This window comes from Mixophyes fleayi, chromosome 6 (genome assembly GCF_038048845.1).
Source record: "Mixophyes fleayi isolate aMixFle1 chromosome 6, aMixFle1.hap1, whole genome shotgun sequence".
Lineage (NCBI taxonomy): Eukaryota > Metazoa > Chordata > Amphibia > Anura > Limnodynastidae > Mixophyes > Mixophyes fleayi.
Genome location: NC_134407.1, coordinates 39,365,190 through 39,375,602, shown reverse-complemented (window position 1 = coordinate 39,375,602; position 10,413 = coordinate 39,365,190). Strand labels below are relative to the sequence as shown.

Genomic DNA, 10,413 nt, shown 5'->3' with positions numbered 1-10,413 from the left:
GTACAAGACGTGGTTGGCTTCACCATCTGTGGCATGATGACACAGTTCAGAAATTGTGTCCTATGTCCATGTATTGATGCCTATGGAGGTGGCCATTTTCATGGAGACCAAGGTTTAATCAAAGACTGACAGGTAAGACAACCTGACTTCAGTAATGGAGACAGAAATGTAAAAGACACTTCAGTCTCTAGAGATTCATTAGCTGCTTTTCGTTAACGCATAGTTGCCTACTCTCCTGGAAGGTCCGGGAGACTCCCGCATTTTTGGGAGACCTCCCGGGAGAGCAAGGCAACCTCCCGGTTCTCGCCCCCGCAATAGATAAGTGGTGGGGACGGGGCTTAATGACGCAACTAAAAATTATGCGATTCGTCAAGCCCTGCCCCAATACGCCCACCTCCCCCGGGATCTCCCTGAAGCCAACGAGGAAAAGTTGTCAAGTATGGGTAATCGGGAACAGTACAGGAACAATTGGAACCTGGGGTCAAAAACTATCCTCAGGAGAGAATTGTGTTTTTCTGGCACTGCACATATTTCAGCAGCAGGTTTAAATAGGGTGTTCCAAACAACAATTGACTGCACAGTTCTTGTGATCACAGCTGCTGAATCTGGTTGGTCTGGAAGGATCACCTGACTACATCCAAAATGGCCACGCCCATGCAGCAGAACAAACAGTATGTGTTTGTTTACAAACGAAGATGTGATGGTCAGGAATGCTGCAGCTGACCGGAAAGGAGCCGGGTAGCCGTGATATGACAGCGGCGGACATGGTAAGTGCTAAGAATCTGTGCAGATAAGCAATGATGTTTTTTTATCAGATGTATGCATCTTATAGCAATGTTTTTATGTGGATATTAAAATTTGTTTTGAAATTTAAATGGGGCAAACTTTTCAAGTTATTATTATTATCATTTATTTGTTGGGCGCCACAAGGTATCCGCAGCGCCGCACACAATACTAACAGTACACTATACAGGGTGAAACCATACAGAACAATGAACAAAAAGTACCAATACTTCAGAAACTCCGGCTAGTCATATGCAGTAAAGACGGAGCGGGAGAACAGGTATGGAGACAGGAGGGGAGGGGGCCCTGCTCATACGAGCTTACATCCTAAGGGAGGGTAAACAGACCAGGCACAAGAGGAGCCAGTTGAGGGAAGAGGAGAGAAGGGAGGACGAGCTAAAGGGAGGAGATGGAGGTTAAGTAGATGGTTGGTAGGCTTTGAGGAGTGAGTTCTTGTTTTTTTTACAAGTTCTTGTTTTATACTTGCCAACTTTGGCAAATTGCGATGCGGGAGATTTTGGGGGAGGAGGGCGTGTGGGGGAAGGGCTTGGTGAATTGTATCATTGTGGCCCCTCCCCCTAACATGCCATAATCTTTCTAAGGAAATTGTGTCATAAGCCCCGCCCCCATCGCTCAACTAAAGACATTGCCAGTAATTGAAAGGTTTGCCTGCTCTCCCGGAAGTCCGGGGGGACTCCCAGGAATTCGTGAGTATCCCGGACATTCCTGTAGGCAACTATTTTTTGTTTGAATGTTGATATAATCATATCTTTGGTCTGCACATATACTTACCCTTCTGTCCTTCTTTTATGAAGGAATATGCTACACTTTGATGTTCCTTGTTTTCTTTTGAGTTAAACAGCATTTTTGGAAAACCAGGTCTCCTATGGATTACTGAAGAGGACATTCAGAATGTTTATTTATATTTTTTGGTACGCAGACACAAGTAGAATCACCAAATACTTTCATTTGTTTTTTTACTACGCTATGTTTGGTGCTTCTGTTTTCTTTTATGGTTCACTCAGAACAGATGTCTAAGAAAGGAGCAGCCTTACTATGACATTAGTTGCTGATTGGCTTCTTTATGATCCATGCAATGTGATTGGCCAGTGGTTATTATTTTATGAATTTTGGCAAATCAGGAGCAATTAGTGAATAAGTAACTGACATAGAATTTCTGAAGTCAGAAATTCAGAATCAATGTGCCCATCTGTAGATTTTGCAACTTCAATGTAAGAAGACACCTATTTTTCTGGTAATATAGAACTTTGTGCATTTATAACAGCAGCATAAGGTAATACTTGTCTGCAGTCTTTAAGAAAGAGTACTGACAGCTGGGCACATAACTTTATCTCTAGTTATGTATCACTGCGTTTTGCTATATCAGACGGGTTTTTTTTTTTCAAATGCTAAAATTACTTATATAAAGGATACACTTGTGTTGTGGATGTTTGTGAATAAATTCAAAATAAACTTTGCAGGTCATTATGAAATGAAGTATTTGTTTAATGATTACATTTCAAGGAGAATAATTTACTATTTTCTTTTAACAAGAACTTAACTTATTATATACTTCCTTTTATGTAAAAAAACACCTACTTGACTTGTATAAAACCTTTAAATTACAGTGTATTTTTACCCTCGAACATCATGCATTGCCTTTTCTGTTGTTTGATGTTCACATAAAAGCACATGGAGTGTTCTTTGTTTATAATAGATGGACATTTTACCATTAATATATCTAATGACTAAGAAAGCTATGATGTAGTAAACAGCATGTGATGATAATGGCTACATGCATAGAATTAAGTACCAATCATTTTAAAGTGACCACAACTCTATGTATAGATCATGTAAGCTGTTTTTAACTTGCTTACATAAAATAGAAATAATATTTATATTTTGCAATATTATTCTAGTTGCTTAAAACATTACAAATATTTATTGCAGTTGTGGACACATCTTTTAAATGAGGCTACAAAATTAAGATTTTGCTTTTGACAAGTATTTTAACTTCTGAAGACAGGTGCTCAGAGATCCATACTATGTGAAATCACCTGTATGATATTTCCATTGTCTGTAAACCTTATTTTATCAGCTACTGCTTGTTCTATTGCATTTTGGACTTTCACTATTCAGAAATTTCACTTACACCTTCTTCCTCAAAGCTACGAGGAGTAGTAGACAATGGTGGATGGTGGTATCATTGGCCAATTTGGGTGTATGCCAATGTCCACCAAAAATCTGTATTCTCTTTCGGCATCTATACATACCCTGCAGGTATGGGTGTGGATGTGTGTGTGTGTGTGTGGGGGGGGGGGGGGGGGGGTCCAGCTGCCCTTGTACAAATTGCTACCTCCTGCTAACAGAAGCTGCACATGGTCAGTATGCAACTAACCTTACCGGAGTTGTTTACCTTAGTCCGGCGGCCCCAATGTCATTATGAGGCTGCCTGAAACCCTCCCTCTTCTCTCAGCCTGAAGGTAGGGGCCATGCCGCCTATCACTGCATTGCCCCGCCTTCGGCCATGACAGTGTAACGGGTGCCTGCGTAGAGGGACAACACTACCTGTAGATCCCTACCCAGCACCCCAGGTACTTACCCGATCCTGAGGGATGACTATGAGATGAACCATACACTCCTCACAAAGAACCCTGTGGTCTATACTCAGCATAAGGACCCCTCAGCACCTCAGTCTAGGGCCGGATAGAAGATGTGTGTGTCCGAGGTGACGATGGCAGGGAGTAAAGACACTTCACTCTACCCCGATTGACGACACCTTGTTTTGTCTGGGGCCCGGGTGTGGGACTATGGATATTCAGAGCAGGAAAGATTCTTACCTGAATACCCTACTCACACTTTATATGTTTTCTAAGAAGATGTCTTACTTTTGTACATTAGAGATGTACGGTACAAACCTGCACATACTGATGAGAAGCCAAACCTAACCTCTGAGCTACTAGAGGTAGTGACATTATCTTGTATTTTTGTGTTACCTTTTTATTAATATAACAGGCATATTTTATTGATTTGTATTTTATTTTAATGCGTTAGAATCCTAATTATCAGAAATGTAGCCTGTCATAATTATATTTAGTACATACACATCTTGACACAAAACAAAGGCTTGAAGTTCATCACATCTATGTATTTCAGTGTTTCTGACAGCTTCTACCTACCTACCAAAAGAAGCAGTTGTTGTTCTATGTTATATACCTAATATGTTGTATGACTATAATTGTATGTGAAATATGTATCTGCACCAATAATATAAATCAATGGGCTTTATATTGTACATAAAGTTCCTCCACACCATGGGCTACGCGCCACTTATTACCATAGTGAAGGCAGTTCATGACCATTTAGATTACATGGTACAAATCCTGCTCAGGTGAGTGGCACAGATCCGCTGCCCTCCGTGCATATGTCATCTCTTGCTAACTCTTTTTCCCCTTTGAGTTTGTCTCTCTTTCTCCAATTTCTCACCTTCTGTCTTCCCATGTATGCTTCTGCCCTCCCTTGTGTGTGTGTGTGTGTGTGTGCATATCACTCTCCTTTGTGTGTTTCTGTCCCCTTCCGTCTTCCGGATTAACAATGGGCCTGATGGGGCTGCAGCCCCAGGCCTCCCACAGAAATAGGCCCAGGCCAGCCAGGAGGAAAAAGAACTTTTTTTTTTTTTTAAAAGAAAAAAAATTTGTGTGAGGGCACCTGACATGGGGAGGGAGGTTTGGGGCGATGAGCAGAGCGGGGTGGATACGTGGAGAGCAGCCAATCGCGAGGCTGCCTGTTGCTGAGTAGGGTGGGGGCTGCACCTACAGAGGCTGTGTGTGACTTGTGCTGTACCAACTTCCACGCAGTCCCAGGCTGAGGTCACCGGCGCTAAGCACAGCAGGTACAAATAATTTATTTTTAACAGGGGATATGTGACAACAGACCCAACAAGGGATATGTGACATCAGGGAATATGTGACAATAGGTCTAACAAGGGATATGTGATAACAGGGGATATGTGACAATAGGTCTAACAAGGGATATGTGACATCAGGGAATATGTGACAACAGACCCAACGGGATATATGACATCAGGGAATATGTGACAATATGTCTAACAAGGGATATGTGACATCAGGGAATATGTGACAATAGGTCTAACAAGGGATATGTGATAACAGGGGATATGTGACAATAGGTCTAACAAGGGATATGTGACATCAGGGAATATGTGACAACAGACCCAACGGGATATATGACATCAGGGAATATGTGACAATATGTCTAACAAGGGATATGTGATAACAGGGGATATGTGACAATAGGTCTAACAAGGGATATGTGATAACAGGGGATATGTGACAATAGGTCTAACAAGGGATATGTGATAACAGGGGATATGTGACAATAGGTCTAACAAGGGATATGTGACATCAGGGAATATGTGACAATAGGTCTAACAAGGGATATGTGACATCAGGGAATATGTGACAATAGGTCTAACAAGGGATATGTGACATCAGGGAATATGTGACAATAGGTCTAACAAGGGATATGTGATAACAGGGGATATGTGACAATAGGTCTAACAAGGGATATGTGACATCAGGGAATATGTGACAATAGGTCTAACAAGGGATATGTGATAACGGGATATGTGACAATAGGTCTAACAAGGGATATGTGATAACAGGGGATATGTGACAACAGGTGATATGTGACAATATAATATACATGTGTGAATGGCCCGTGCGTTATAGCATAGGGATCAGTTCCTTTTCTTACAACTAAAACTACCAGCTTTTATAATGGAGATTATACCCTGGTGCCACTAACAGGTAACTGTGTTTGACTATTTGTATTTTGAAGTATGCTTAGATGTATGAACATGTGAAGAAAGAATAGTTATATGTAACAAATCTTATACATTCCCATTTGGCCATTTGAGATTTTAGGAGGTATGAAAATGATCAACAATCCAGCTGATAATCACATTCTTACACATTAATTGTACAGTTTGTATAAATAGAAATCATATTTTGCTCTCTGTATTGGGTGGCGTTCACAAGGTTGCCCTCTGTTTAGTGTGGCAGTAGCAAGGTTCCCCTCTGTATTGTGTGGCAGTGACAAGGTTGCGCTTTGTATTGTGTGGTGTTTACAAGGTCGCCCTCTGTATTGTGTGGCGGTGACAAGGGTTCTCTGTGTTGTATGGTGGTCACAAGGGTGCTGTGTATTGTGTGGCAGTCACCAGACTGCCCTCTGTACTATGTGGTGGTCACAAGGGTGCTGTGAGGTCTTCTATTGCTGTAGCACATCCACTTTAAGGTTGGATGTGCTGTGCATTCAGTGGTGCTCTTCTGCATTTCACCCATGGTTAATTGAATCACTGTCACCTTCCTGTCAGCTGGAACGAGGCTGGCCATTCTCTTCTGACGTCTCTCATTAACAAGGCGTTTCCACCCACAGAACTCCTGATCACTGGATGTTTCTGATTCTGGCCTGTTTAGAAGAGGTGGATGGCTTGGCTGTGTTTACCCTTTAAATACCAGTGTGGGAAGTGTTAAATATTTTAGCTATCAGAGCGCAGAGTGTGCGTAATTGCGTAATTAAGTCATAGTTTTTCTATGGGCCTTATATGTAGTTGGTGGCAGTTGTGAAGGTGTTGGGGAAGGGACCAGTTAAATCTGTCACCTAAGGGATAGGTGAGCACAAGATTTAGGCTGGAATCCTGTGTCCCCCCTTATAGTAAACTTCCAAGTCACAAGTGCACAGAGTGCAGTTTGTCACAGGTAAAGGTGAGCTGTTTCCTGACTAAACAGAAGTGATATATTGTTTGACTGTTTGATCATTTGATTAATTATCAGATCAGGGAGGCGGCAGAGGCGGGTCTACCTTACACAGTATATACAGATATGTACATACTCTGTAGGAAAGCCATTTTGAATACTGTTGTGATACCATTGAATATCATTGGCATGGCCTATTATTGTTTTGTATCTCTTTTCTGTTGTTTTGCATTTTTTACCTCTATTTGGCTATTTATTCATCATCATCATCATCATCATTTATTTATATAGCGCCACTGATTCCGCAGTGCTTTACAGAGGACTCATTCACATCAGTCCCTGCTCCATTGGGGCTTACAGTCTAAATTCCCTAACATACACACACACACACACACACACACATACACACATACACACAGACAGAGACTATGGTCAATTTTTTTTTATACCAGCCAATTAGCCTACTAGTATGTTTTTGGAGTGTGGGAGGAAACCGGAGCACCCGTAGGAAACCCACGCAAACACGGGGAGAACATACAAACTCCACACAGATAAGGCCATGGTCAGAATTGAACTAATGACCCCAGTGTTGTGAGGCAGAAGGACTAACCACTAGGCCACCGTGCTGCCCCAATTTATTAATTGATATCATTAAAATGTTTAAATGGGCAACAAGCAATGTAAAGTGTATGCTGTCACTACTGTACTGAAGCTAAAGTATCGTATTTCTAACTGCAAACTCTGCAAAAAAATGTGAGTTTGAGAGCTACATTGACATCAATGCCAGGACTTTCTCATCAACATTTCTCTTTGGTGCTTTTGAATGGAGAAAATTTTAAGAAGACCTGCCAACCATTTTCCATTATGTACTTGACTATCAGAAGCTTACAGGAATCGCTCTTCCTTGTACAATAGCGTCTTTCAGAATCCTTCCTCTACCCTGCCATTAAAATGCATGTTCTACCTTGCTCTTAACAATTTACATTTTTGTTTCCAGGTGCTGTATAAATAAATGGTAGCAGAGACAAGAAAAAGAGAAATATGTCTAAAAATGTAAAATTATTGTGTAACAATGTTTTTACGAGCGGTCACCATGTTAAATGAATCAAGTTAGTTCATTCTTAACTTTAACTGGCATCAGTTAAATGTTCGCATAGAGCATGAATAGACATTTTGTTCAATGAATGACTACAGTTTAATGACTCCTGATGTCAGTATATTTTGCCTAGGGTAAAAACGTGATATATGAATTATTCACTGCTCTGTGGAATGAATTGGTTCATGTTCCAAAGATGAATGTTAACTGCTGCTATTTGACACTATGGGGGCACAGCTAATGCTTACAAAGGACAATGGCTTTTTTTCCTGTTACAAGCTCAGGACTTGAGACATTGTCCTAGTTATTTGCAATATATTAAATGCTTTCCATTCGTGTTAAACTTTTTTTTTCATGCCTTTTGTGAACATAATAATAAATATATAAAATAAAGTTGATATGTAGAATGTTTTTTTTTTTTTTCTGGCCAGGAAAACGTGCTTGGAAGTATTTAAATCAATGCAGGAACAAATCTGTTGAATAGTTTGTGGCTTGATCAGTGTAGTGTTAGTTGGCTGGGGAACTTTTTGGCAGAAAACCAGGGAACAGATTTTTGGATTGGAAACAAACAATTATGCATTTACCTAAGATTTCATATTGTTTGCCGAAACACACAAATAAGAAAGACGCCTATTAAAAAAGCAAAAGTCTGTTTCTATTATCTCTGTTCTACTACCATTGTTGGGTTGGTCATGTATTATATATACAGTATGTATTTATAGGGTTGATTAACCAAAAAGTTGTAAATGTTAGCATGATTAACTCAATCATTACAATATATTTAGTTTCATCCGCTCATATAACATACTGCCCAAGCATAACCATTTTGGGTCTGATTCATTAAGGATCTTAACTTAAGAAACTTCTTATTTAAGTCTCCTGGACAAAACCATGTTACAATGCAAGGGGTGCAAATTAGCATTCTGTTTTGCACATAAGTTAAATATTGACTATTTTTTCATGTAGCACACAAATACTTGATAGCTTATTTGTACACTGAAATTTAAAGTTGATATTTGTGTGCTACATGAAAAAACAGTCAGTATTTAATTTATGTGCAAAACAGAATACTAATTTGCACCCCTTGCATTGTAACAGGGTTTTGTTCAAGAGACTTAAATAAGAAGTTTTTTAAGTTAAGATCCTTAATAAATCAGGCCCTTTATGTGATAAAATGCACCACATAAAATGTACTGTTTACATGAATAGTGGTCAGTTTAGAATGTACACTTTTAAACTGTGTGATATCAGAATGAGTGTATCTGTTTAGAGACAACTGGATTGGGTAAGCACAACAGGTATTATTGCAGTTAAACAGTATGTACTGGACAACAGAGCAAAATACTAAATCACAGTGTGACCTTTATAAGTTTCTTTTGCACGCTGTTTCTTTCAGATGTGAGTGCGTGTTTTTGGAAAGTAAATTGTGTTTTCAAAGGTACCACACAAATAGAGTGAATCAATACAAAATGACAGTATAGGAAAATACCTAGGTTAAATCAATCATTCTTAACAAATATACCAACATATCAACAGGTATGTAGCAAAATAAGGTTAATACAATATGCTGTTAAGCAGTGAAAGGAGGTTAAAGTCATCAAGATCCAGCCTATCTAGCTACTCTCATCTAACCAGTGTTGGAGGAACTATAGTGATATCAGCTCATTTTTGTCACATATGGTAGAAATGCCTCTTAATGCACTTATTTTGTAATACCACTAGAGCAGAACCCTGATGTTTCAATTCCCAGGGATCCATCCTCATTTCTACTTAATTGACCTCTAAAATCCCTGATCAAATCCACAGATAGGCTGATTATGCATATTTGTAATGCATCCAAACCACTAATAGCTAAGGAATGAAAAAAAAAAACCTTCCCCACCTTCAAGATCTTCTATAGAATTTATAACAGGCTTACCCAACAACTCACTTCCAAAATATATAGTTATCAGTTGTGAATGAAATCTGCATATCAAGTGATTCTTTACTGTCGGGATGGTTATTGGTATCCATAGCTGTAATTAGTAGAGGACATTATAGGGAGTGATTGATTTAGGGAATTAATCCAATTGCCATCTCTCCCACCAATCCATGAAGCTAAATTGGCAACTGTTGAACTAGGATTTTTTTTTTTACCTTTCTCTGGTTTAATGCAATTAGATTTGTGAAAAGTTGAACTTGATGGATCTGTATCTTTTTTTTCAACTATGTCAAACAAATCTTTTAAAGAAGTGGTTCAAAATAAAGTATTATTTAAAAATAAGTAATAGTTCCGTTCCTGTTGTTTATATTGAGAATCGTTTGTTAAACACGCTGCATAATCTGGATGGATTTTGCCACTTCCGCCAATCACTGGACACACTGTCCTCTCAATGTTCTAACCAGATTCCAGCACATAAACTTGATAAAGATGGGATCGGAGCTCCCTTGAGAAGGGTTCTGTTATTTCTTTACTTGTCTAATGATTTTTATACCACTCAAAAGTAACAAACCCCAAACCTTAGAACTAAAGTAGCACATTTACTCTTAATGAAATCAGTTACCCTCTAAATTAATATTAAATTCTTAAATAAATTTAACACTTTAGAATTTAATATTATACCTCTAAAATAAATATTAACACTCCAAACTAATGGAATAAAAAATAGTTATGTAAAAGTATTTCAAATAAATGTAAAAGACTATGAATACCCAAGTTATTTAAATTCAAAACATCACAAGTTACTCAAAGGTTCAGTCCTTAGCTCACTCCTGTTT

At 39.0% G+C, this 10,413-nt stretch overlaps 1 long non-coding RNA gene across 1 annotated transcript in view; it reads left to right on the top strand.

Annotated features, from left to right (window-relative positions):
- The first annotated feature begins 677 nt into the window (after positions 1 to 677).
- LOC142160240 (uncharacterized) overlaps positions 678 to 10,413 on the top strand; it is a 125,651-nt gene continuing 115,915 nt past the window's right edge. Inside the window, exon 1 of the long non-coding RNA XR_012693112.1 lies at positions 678 to 767. This is a non-coding gene — a long non-coding RNA (uncharacterized LOC142160240). The remainder of the gene's footprint in view (positions 768 to 10,413) is intronic.